The sequence below is a fragment of the Nicotiana tomentosiformis genome, chromosome 12 (genome assembly GCF_000390325.3).
Source record: "Nicotiana tomentosiformis chromosome 12, ASM39032v3, whole genome shotgun sequence".
Taxonomy (NCBI): domain Eukaryota; kingdom Viridiplantae; phylum Streptophyta; class Magnoliopsida; order Solanales; family Solanaceae; genus Nicotiana; species Nicotiana tomentosiformis.
Window position 1 is genome coordinate 61,928,854 of NC_090823.1, and position 12,968 is coordinate 61,941,821.

The following is a 12,968-nucleotide window of genomic DNA, read 5'->3' on the forward strand; positions in this document are numbered from 1 at the left end:
GTGCTCCTACCTACTACAGGAATACACCAATATATCATCAATGAACACAATGACAAAAGAACCCAAGTAAGGCTGGAACACACTATTCATCAAATGCATGGAGGCTACTGGGGCATTAGTTAAACCAAAAGACATCACCAAAAACTTATAATGCTCATAAAGAGTCCTAAAAGCAGTTTTAGGTATGTCTGAAGCCCTAATCTTCAACTGGTGATATCCCGATCTCAAGTCAAGCTTGAGAACACGCTAGCACCCTGAAGGTAATCAAATAAATCATCAATGCACAAAAATAGATACTTGTTCTTGATGGTAACCTTTTTCAACCGCTGGTAGTAAATACACATTGTCATAGAAGCACCATTCTTTTTAACAGACAATACTGGTGCACCCCAGGGTGACACACTAGGCCTGATGAACCCCTGATCCAGTAACCACTGTAACTGTTCCTTCAACTCCATTGGAGATATAGGATACGGAGAAATAGAGATAGGATGTGTTCCTGGTGCCAAATCAATGCTGAAATCAATATCCTAATAGGATGGCATGCCCGGTAGGTCTGCAAGAAACACATTTGGAAACTCCCTCACTACTAGAACTGACTCAACAGTATTAGTATCAACACTAACATCTCTCACAAAAGCTAAATACGCCAAACACCCTTTCTCAACCATCCATTGAGCCTTCTAAATGAGATAACTCTGCTAGAAGTGTAACCAAGAGAACCCTTCCACTCCAACCTCAGCAACCCCAGCATAGCCAACGTTACGATCTTATAGTGACAATCAAGAATATCGTAGTACATAGATAACCAATCCATAAACAGGATCACATCAAAATCCACCATATTTAAGAATAGAAAGTCCACCCTCGTCTCAAAATCATAAAAAGTGACCACACAAGACCAATAAACTCTATCCACCAAAATAGAATCCCCAACCAGTGTAGATACATGAACTTGGGTAACAAACAAATACCGTGGCATATCTAGACAAGAAGAAAAGTATGATGACACGTATGAATAAGTTGAACCAGGATCAAACAATACTGAAGCATCCCTATGGAACACAGAAATAATACATGTACTAACAGCAGTACTCGATCTTCCCTAGAAATGCACAACATCTGGTCTGACCCCCAATAGACTGAGCTCCCTCTCTAGGATGACCACGTCCTGGATGACCTCCACCCCGAGCTGGCCGAGCGAGTTGTGTAGCAATGGGTGCAGGAATTATAGTCTTAACTGTCTGTTGCACTAGACCTCTTCGAAGACAAGGATAGTATTTCTTGACATGCCCAGGCCCCTACACTTATAGAAACCTCTGACCGAAAATGACTGCTGGGCCTAAGTCAGACTCCGTGAAACAAAATACCCACTGAAAGAACTTGGTATGTATGAACCCTGAACGGATGAAGCGCGATGAGAACTCTGCACTAGAACTGCACTGGATGAAGACTACACGGAAGCTCCAGATGAGGCACCAGTAAATCCACCTGAATGTTGGGACCTCTTGTCCCTACCCTGCATCATCTCTCTGGTTTCAATATGAATGTACTCAATACGACACGCTATCTCCATGACCTGGTAAAATAAAGGCCCGGTCTCTATGTTTCTAACCATATCAATGAGAATACGATGATGAAGACCCTCAATGAATATCCTCACTCTCTCTTCCTCAGTGGGAATCAAAATAGTAGCATGACGGGAGCTTTGTAAACCTCTTCTCATACTCCATAACTAACATCGGACCCTACTAAAGGTACTCGAGCTACCTCCTCAGATTCTCTCTCCTAGTGCGGAGCACAAAATGCTCCAAAAATACCCTGGAGAAATAAGCCCAGGTTAAGGTGATCCTGCTGGTCTGCCCAACTCATAAACCTACCACTACCTCTTGGATGGACCCTGCATCTAGAAGGCGGTGAAATCAACTCCATTGGACTCAACTAGTCCCAAATTGCGTAAAATCTCATGACAACGATCCAAAATCCCCAGGGCATCCTTTGAAGGTGTGCCACTGAAGTGAGGAGGATTCAACTTTGTGAACTTATCTAGCCTCTTCAGCTCATTTGCTGACATCGGGGGCCTATCCTTAGGCTACACAACAACATTAGACTGACCTCCCCCAACTAGTAACACTCTGTTGGGTCTGATGACCATGGGCCACCTGCTCTGGGGTACGAGTAGCTGAAGTCTCTGCTCCACCACTGCGTAGGAAGAAGCTGGGATAGTAGGAAATGCCCCGGCGAGTGCCAAAATCTCGAACAAACCAACCATGCATACCAAATCATTCGGAATTACTGGTGCAACAAGTAAACTTTGGGAAACCTGAGCTGGTATCTCCGGCTCAACATAATTATGAACTTGCTCCTCAACAGGAGCTACTGGTGGCTCTACACCAACTGCTCGAGCAGGGGCTCTAGATGCGGCATGTGCTCCACCTCTACCTCTGCCTCAGCCCCGACCTCTCACAGTCGTGGCCTGGGGTACCCCTGCTCGGTTGAACCAGATGAATGCGTCCTCACCATCTGTGCAGAATAGGAAAGGAACAATTCAAACTTAGGGATAAACAAATCCGCACGACAGACAATGAAAGAAAGAGAAGTCCCAACAACCCCTTAGCCTCTCGAAGATATAGACGTCTTCATACTGATCAACAAGACTCTACTAGACTTGCTCGTGACTAGTGAGACCTAAGCAACCTAGTGCTCTGATACCAACTTGTCAGGACCCAAAATCCTACCGGGGCCATGATGGCACCTAACACTGCTTGTTAGGCAAGCCAACAACTAATGTGCATAATTAAACTTAAATTACAGTATTAAATAGTCTCAAATGCGGCATAATATAAATAACTGAAAACCACACCAAAATCTAGTGTCATCGAGTACATGGAATATATGCAACACTATAGCAATCACCTCTATCAAAAACACCTGGACATGCACAAGAAATTCAGAGTGTAGCATGAGTACAACCGACCCCATGTACTCAATAAGTAACAAGCCTAACCACAGACTGAAAGCAGTGACGAGCTTGGCAGGGTCAAATACTCACTTTTGACAACCAACAACAATAATAACAGCATAATATTAACAAAGAAAGAGCAACTCAATAATATCAAGTTCAACTTTATCACATTAAGAGGTAATAATCATGCTTTCCATATAACTCAGGTAAGGATCAACTTTCCAAGATGTCAGATATGAACTAGCATGAGGAAATTATGACTCTATGCTTGCATAACAAGTATTCATGCAAAAACCAATAATATCACAGTTTAAATCATCAAGTAAAAACAACCTCGACATATACATAGTACCTGGAACGAATACCTCTCGATCATCACACAACCACACTCAGCGTTGTACGGGTGCCTGGTATAAGCTCCTTTCTAAGCATATATCAAGTGCTTGCACTCATAGGGCCCAAAATAACATAGGTTATCACCTAACTCCGGAGGGGCGGATCCTAGCCCAAGAGTTGATCAGATCAAAAGTTAACGATCATCATAACTCAGCTCAAATGGCCTGGTGCACACGTCATATCACTATCAATACCATCAGCCTAATATGGGGTCTGACGTACGTGTCACCTCACTATCAATATCAACATAGTTTTATGGCCCAATTTAAGTCATTAATCCACTCAAATCTCAATATGCCATCATCTCACAGTATCAAAAATGAATATACTGCACAAATTATACCGACGTGCTACAAATCTACTCAAACCCATGTCACACAAGTTAGGATACTAATAACATATGGGTAACACGTAAGAAGTACACATAGATGGTGATATAACATGTGGATATAATATTATGACTGAAAAATATGACTATAATTAAGGCAAATAATTCAACATAGCAAAATAGCCCTATCATGTCTCAAACGAATAAGCGCATAGCCTAAGCATGATTTCTAGCATGAATAATAGCTCAAGTTGTCATATGAATAGAGAAAACATGGTAACAAGGAAGCATGATAGAAAAATAAGGCATATAATAGCCTAAAGCCTCCACGGATCATGAATAACTACGGTGTACGCATACAGGCACGTCACCACGTACATACATCACCCCAACATATATTAGATACCATAGCCAATGGGAAAATACCCTCAAACCAAGCTTAGGCAAAATACTTACCTCAAACAAGCCAAATCAATACTCCACAAATGCCTTCCCACGCGAATTGACCTCCGAATCTAGTCAATAACACACCACAGTGTCAGATAATGCTAAAGGAAAAATAACGGAGCATAAAGGCTCAATCTTTAATCAAATATACAGAGTCAACAAAAACTTTAACACTGGACCGCACCTCAAAAACCGACAAAAGTCGCAAATTCCTATCACACATTTAACCACGGGGTTCAAGTCCCAAATAATCAGTCTCCAAAACTCTAGCACAAAAACCCCAATTTCTCCCTTAGATTAAATCAAACAAAAGCCAAAACCAAACATAGAATCACGAGTAATAATCAAATCCGAGTTAGGAACACTTACCCAACCCAAGTGGGTGAAAATCCCCTAAATAATCTCTCCAATTCGAGTTCTCAATCTCAAAATATGACAAAATGAAGCCAAACCCTCGATTATAATATTCTACCCAGCGATTACTACTTATACAGATCCAACTGTCACATATTTGACACTGCATCATTGGAAAAACCCTCGTAGATGCAGAGCCCACTTAAACCGCTGACCAACCGCTTCATCCAACCATCTGCTTATGCGGATCAACTCCTGCGAACAAAACATTACACTTGCGTAAGCGCATCTGCGCACTAACTTTCACATCTGCGGACTCCTCCTCGCAGCTGCGACCCACACCTTCGGCCAAAGTTCCGTAGGTGCGACACACCAGAACCAGTTCTGCCAACTTCTCCCAAATGATTCGAAATCCATCTGAAACATTTCCAAACCCCCTGGGACCCCGTCCAATCATCCCAGCAAGTCCTAATACATCGCGCAAACTTGTCCAAAGGCTCCAAACAGTATAATTAGCATAAAAACAAGAATCTTTGATGAAGATTAATCTCTTAAGTTCATAAACTTCCAACTTCAGACCAAGTGTCTGATTCAAGCCTAACCAATCCGAAATAACCCAAACTTTGCATACAAGTTTAAAATTATAAAATGGACCTATTCCAATTCTCGGAATAACAACCCGAACCCAATAACACCATAGTAAACTCCCGACCAAACTTATGAACTTTCCAAACCTTCAAATTTCCAACTTTCAACAATTTAAGCTAAATCAACCGAGGAACCTCTAAATCCAAATCCAGACATACTCCTAAGTCCAAAATCACCACACGAACCTATTGAACCCATCAAATCATAAATCCGAGGTCGTTTACGCAAATGTCAAACCTTGATTAACTCTTATAACCTAAGCTTTCAACAGTAGAACTAAGTGTCCCAATCACTCCAAAACCTTCCCGAAAATGAAACAGCCATCCCTGCAAGTCATAAATAATACATAAACACACGGGAAGTATCGGATAGAGGGAACGACACTCAAATACACAAAAAAAACTGGACGGGTCGGTATATTACCCATAATCCCACGATTCCAAATAAATAATCAGATTCCAAATCGAAGTCCAATTTCATAATCAAAACCCACAAAAACACCCTCTTAAGGTCATACCAAAAACCCCTACTTCTATATTTTAAATCCTTGTTTTAGGGGTTAAATATCCATGTAGATTCTTGAAATATAATCACAAATGAGTAAAAATTATTTACCCTCTTGCCTTGTGTGAAAATCCTCTAGCAAAATTATTTTACATGTTTGTTTGGCTTAAATGTTTTGGAAAATATTTTCCTTATGAATTCATTTTCCTCCAATTAGAGGAAAATATTTTCCTTATCAAGAGAAGAGAAAATATTTTCTAAAACTCCTTCTCAACCTTCCCCACCTTCACCCACCCACCACACACCCTCACATCCACCCACCTAACCCCACCCCCTCTCTCTAAAAAGGCTTCTTTTTTTTCAAATTTCAGTTTATTTTTCCGTCACCACCCACCCTACAACCCCCTCGTAAATAAACAATTTTCTTTTACTTTTTTTTTTGTAATTTTCAAATTGCTATTTTTCTTTTCTGCACCACCCACCCCTCCCCCACCCCCCACCCCACTACCTCCACCCCGCACAATTTTTTTTTATACTTTTTTTGTGATTTTAAATTTCTATTTTTTCATTTTTCTCTACCCCCCTCCCCTCCCCCCCCCACCGCCGCCCCTGCCCCCTCCCCTTCCCCCCCGGGAAAATAAATATTTTATTAATATATTTTTAGTTTTAATTTTTTCATCTTTTGGTTTATAGGTTCGAAATTTTACAAGTTCCAAAGTTATGAGTTTGGACGTTTATGTGTTTGGAAGTTTACGTGTTTAGAATTTATAAAATTTATGGGTTCGAAATTTCCGATTTCGAAAGTTTAGCGGTTCGAAAATTTATGAAATTTGTGGGTTCGAAAGGTTGTTGTTCGAAAGTTTATGACTTCATGTTTATTGTATCTAAATTATTTATGACTACTCTTGCGAAGTTATTTTCCTTAGTTTGCATACCAAACACCGTAAAATGAATAAGATTACTACTTGTTTTCCAAGAAAATATATATTTTCTTGGAAAACAAGTAGTAATCTTATTCATTTTCTTAGAAAATATTTTCCATGGAAAACATTTCCGTTATACCAAACACACCCCAAATCTAGAGTTCAAAATATGAGAAAATGGACAAATCTCGAAATCTCACCTTAAATAGTTTGCCCAGGTATACCCTTCGCGATTGCGATTCCAATGCTCCATGATCATAAAGCACAAAATATTACTACCAGACAAGCCCTTCTATGCGATCGCGATAGGGCCCACGTGGTCGCGGAAGCCAACAGCCCAGCCTTCCGTGAATGCGAGATACCCATCGCGAACACGAAAACTAACTCCCCTGGCTAGTCTCTTCCTCTTAGCAAATGCGGATGAATCCACGCCAAAACGATGACCACATGCCCACAAGCATATGCGATTGTTACCTTCAGTTCACGAACGTGATTCACAAAGCCCAACTGGCCAAATCCTTCTCTGCGACCGCAAGGCACTGCAATGCATCGGCGAAGAGTTTCTCTAAACTCAAACAAAATAGTCTAAAACCACCCTGAATCACACCGAGCCCCAAAGGACCCCTTCCGAAAACTTTATATACTTCCTATAAAATTGCGTGAGGGCTTGAAACATTGAAAATAACCAGAAAACCAAGAATCAAAAATCAAATCCATCTCTTAACTTTCAAACATTCTAATTTTGCCGATCGCGTCCGAATCACACTTAGACACTCCTGATTACAACCAAACTTTGCACACAAGTTCATATCAATCATTAGGACCTATCCGAGGTCTCAAAACCATGATCAGACTCGCTAATACCAAAGTCAACTTCCGGTATACCTTATGAACTCTCCAATTTTTGAAATTGTTAACATTTGACAAATAGAGTCAAAACTTTTTAGGAACATCCCAAATCAAATTTGAACATACATCCAAGTCCAAAATCACCATACAAACCCACTGAAACCATCAAAACTTGATTCTGATATCGTTTACTCAAAAGTCAATCCTAGGTCAACTCTTCCAACTTAAAGCTTCCAAATTGAGGATTACTCTTCCAAACCACTCTCGAACCTCTTGGAAATCAAAACCATCCTTGATTGAAAATCAGAATGCATCATATAAATCTAGTAGAGGTCTCAAACCACTGAACAGAAAGCTAAAGCTCAAAACGACCGATCAAGTCATTACATTCTCACCCTCTTAATCATACGTTCAACCCTAAATATGCCAAGAATCATTTCAAAGCCATCAAATAACTTATAAGCTCCTCATACACACACACCTATTAGTGATCCCATGCCAACTAAATCCATATACTTCCATCAACATATTCCTGACTAAAGATTCTTCCTTCAACCTTAGCCTATAATCTTTTGGACCAAATTTTAATACCCGAAACTTCCTCTAGGATCCGATGTTTGTATATTTATACTATATTAGTCCCTATAAGCTGTATCAAGTCATAAATATACCCCTAAGATGTAACCACACGGTTCCCATAACTCATATTCCCATAGCAATATCTTCTGACAATAATAAATTTCCATAGGTCACGTGTTCTAGCCATAGAATCAGCCATTGATGCTTACAAATGGATAGACTTCGTATATCACATCCTCTTAGGGTGCGGCCCTTCCTCGGACACTATATAAATGTAGGATGCTTCGCGCATCGGGCTGTCCTACGAAACCCGGTACCATTAATATGCCTCATATGAAACAAAACCTTGTTCTAAACCTTCACACCACTTCTAATAATGAAAGAAACATGTAGAAACTTATAACCTCTCATCAATTAAAAAGTCATAGAGTTCTCTCGCCCGTCAAGAACCATTGATAAATTTTGAGCTGACTAATGGCAGTCTTCTTCGAAACATACCTTATCCAAATTTGGTTGCACTAATTCTAGGTCTAATAACCTCATCTCACCCAGTACAAGATGCTCTACCGACATGCCACACCAAATGCTACCTAGACCCTTATACGACGCGATCTATGCACCAAACAGTCAACAACTCAAATATGACCAATACTGGAAAGAGACCAAATAAGAGAACTATCCCATACATTTAACAAATATAACAACAAAAGAATCACGCTATGAACCCCTCTCATAAAGGTGAAACAAAACACCCAAAATAAATGCAAAGAATCATATTCAATATAATATTGTTATTGCGTGCAACCCGATCCGTCATCATATCGTTGTGGCATACAACCCGAACCACAATCCTCATACTTACCAAACATATGTGTATCAACAACAAGTACATAAAGTGCATAAACATAGGCTTGGGGAGACGGATAACATAATATGCTACGGGAAAGGTAAGCACAACTAAGGTGCAAAAGTAAATGATTATTTCAAGAGTCATCTCGTCCATATATTTCCACATGGCCTAAACAAAACAACAACATGTGTGTTAGTTGTCTCGCAAATCATCATAGAATAAGAGAGTAACACATAAAATATATTAGGGCATGAATTCGATCAATACTACTCGATGACTCATCTATAGTAATTGTTGCACTGAGCAGGCAAATCCAATCCAGTATAAAATGTTCTCATTAGGTTATGATAAGCCCCAAAATCGATTCAAACAATTCAGAAATAGGTAAATAACCTTCCAAAAATCGACAATGGCCCTATCCATGACACATACAATTAGCCGTCTAACCCTCAACACACTTTCATAGTCCATAACCAAAGGGATAGTCTACCTATAAGAACATCCAATCTCTAAACCTTAAGAATGCAAAAATCTCCATACCTGATCTATAACTTTACTGCTTAAATGACTACCATACCATGCACACACAATAACTTTATGAGAAATACTCCTATAAATATTCTGCGTCAAGTAGCAAAACATGAACTCCAATGACTACCAACCATGTCATTTCTGTAAACTAGTCAAGCATTTGCAAATACACAATGCGTCTTCTATAACACACACCAATCTAAAGCGATACAAGATAATGCTAGCATTCTCTTAAGCATCTGAAATCTCTCATGCTGTCTAGAACTCATGAACTTCCTTTTGAAACTAAACTACAACCTGGTCCATTCAATCCCAATCCCAATCCCACACAGTTCACCGCATCTATCATACTATTATATGAAAAAAATTAGAATCCCATCATAAACTCTGAGTCACAAGTAGGATAGCCCTCCTCATAAACACTCTATCTACCAGAAACCTTCCACATAACTTAATTCAGGAGAGAATCATAACATGCAACAACCTTTTCATACCCGTAGAAGACATCAACCTTAAGTCGTCGTTAAAACCATTGTAAACTCTTCGAAACCCATTTGCACATGACCAAGACATCAGGACTGGATCCTTCTAAATCAACCAAGTCTCCCCGTCTACCAAGTCCAAAAGTCCAATCGCAATATTGCTTGTGATGCCATATCACACAATGGGAATTAATCATTTTTTTACCATGCAAATCTAAACCGCTGCTATACTGATCCCGCTCCTTTAAATTACTCATGACTTGCCTTCAAGGAAACACTTCTCTTTACTAGTACCCTGTGGTCCTCAACCAAAACTCATCTCATGTGATCCCAACATAAAACTATATCGTCCTAAGACCGTAAGCCACTTTATCCCTTTTCATGCACCCAAAAGTACCTTGAACCGAAATGCTCGCTCTGAAAAGACCTTCCATGAATCTTAAGCAGTTTCTTCCATCTCTGAAACACTACATCACAGAACCTGTAATGATACAGAAATACTCCAAGTCTCTTTCAAAACCAACGCAAATCTCAAATCCTTAGCCACACAATGAATCTGGATATCCTTGGTTACCATTCTTGGATCTTTAACCCACTAGAACCTTTCCCGAGAGTCACCCACTTTGTCCTAGTCCGGAATGCATAGCCAAACATGCCAAATACTAGTTCTCCGTTAGCATATGAATACTCCAAAAGAAGTAACCTCGTCCTTAAGAAACCGCATGAAATCCTTTCCTATTACATACTACATCCACAAAGAATATCAAATATGAGTCATTACATAACCTCCATATATCAATAAGGTGTAATATATCATGCATCTAGTAAATTCCTTTCTTGAATCATCCTCGAGTCATCCTTCTCAAGTCATAACTAATCCTCAAGCATACCTTTGTCTAGAAACTACAACAACACATGACCATGTGATCCAATCGTCGGTGGTAGACTCCCCCACTTAGACTTAAGCCACAATCACGTCACCCAAGAACCTACAATGACTTATCCTCCATAGCCACCATGATCTTGCACTGTTACTCAGCCGAATTTGTCATAAGCTCATGTTGCACTAACCATAACACATCACAAATTATCCACCCAAATGCACACTCAACCTAGTGAAAGTCATGCCATCCTCCTTAGGCGATCTAGACACGCATCGTAGAACATACATCCCACTAGATAGAAGGTAAAACTCTTCATAGGAACTTCATAAAAAATTATACAACCTCCAACCTTCTCTCAGGAGAAATCCCACATCTTTCACCTTATATCGACATCTTTATGTGACCTTGCCATGGGTACCACTATGTAATCAATTGATTCCCCTGTGTCTACATCGTCCAACGACTGTAAGAATCTCTTTTATTCGACCAATAAACGACTGAAAAGTCCATCAACACCTCCAAAATTCAAGATTGTATTGCAGACCAAGATGATAATCAAGCATTCATATTGCCTTTGTATCTCAAGCAAACCTCTGTCGTCATATTCGAACTCTCTAAATGTAAGAATTCATCACCAGAATGAAATGTACAGACTTGGTAAGTTGTCCACAATGAACCAACTAGCATCAATCTTTCTCAAGGTCTTTGGCAACCGTACCACAAAATCTATAATGATACACTTTCACTTCCACTCTGGTATAGCCATCTTCCGAGGAAAACCACCCAATCTCTGATGCTCATACTAACCTGCTGACAATTCCAATATCACAAAACTTGTCCAATAATTTTCTTATTCCTCCCCTGCCACCAATGTTGTTTTAAATCACGATGCATCTTTATAGAACTTGGATGAATAGAATACCTCGAACTATGAGCCTCTTCAGGAATCAACTCCTTCAAACCATTCACATTAGGAACACAAATTAGACCCCGAAGTTTCAATATGCCATCATCATCAATGACCACCTATTTAGCACCACCTCATAACAGTGTGTCCTTAAGGACAAGCAAATGAGGATTATTATACCAACGAGCCCTGATGTGCTCAAACAAGGACGACCGTTTAATCATGCAAGCAAACAGTCTACTCGGCTCAGAAATATCCAATCTTACCACACTATTAGCCAAGGCCTGCACACCCATAGCCAAATGCCTCTCCTTCTCTGGGAAGGATGCCAAACTACACACTCTCTTATGTCTCAAATTCAAATCCTCCAGCTTGAACAAATACTGAAGACTTTGATGATTAGTATAAACCTCACATGACACACTATATGAATAGTTCCTCCAAATTTTAAGTACAACCACAATAGCTGTCAATTCCAAATCACGAATCGAGTAATTCTTCTCATAGGACTTCAACTGTCGTGACTATTATGCATTAACATCATGCCAAGATAAACGCATGAAGCATCACAATATACTATGTATGGCTCTGAACATGTGGGAAACACCAACACTAGGAGTGTAGTTAAAGAAGTCCTGAGCTTCTAAAAACTCTCTTCACACTCATCAAACCATCTAAAAAGAACACCTCTCTGAGTCAACTTTTTTAATAGGTCTGCAATAGATGGAAATCCCTCCACAAAGCAACGATAGTAAGTATGTCCTTATAACATAAGGGAAGATCATCCCATACTACATCTGCAGCATCATTACAACTCACGGTGCTCAACTGATATCGAGTATTTAGAATCGCATACGAATGAATATGAAGGAACTGAAGATATAGGCTTCAAGCTGAAATAAAGTCAAACGATAAGAAATTTAAGAAAAGGGAAAGTTCCTAAAGCCTTATAGCCTCTCGTGGAAAGATACTGAGGTCTCTGTATCGATCCATTAGATGTCACTAGACCTGATCATGACTTGTGAGATCCTTAGAACCTAGAGTATTGATACCAACTTGTCACGATCCAAAATCCCACCATAGTTCGTGATGGCGTCTAACTCGCTTACTAGATAAGCCAACACTCATCAACAATATTAGAATCCAAATATTAAGTCATTAACAGGGATATGAAGTAGATATAAAAGCGGAACAAGTCTCAAAATATCATTATGATATACATAAATCAAGATAGGGTCTACACACGACCATAACCCAAGACTCAGTGTCAGATTGTCACAAGAATATAATAAGAGTAATAGTCACAATTGTACGATAACAT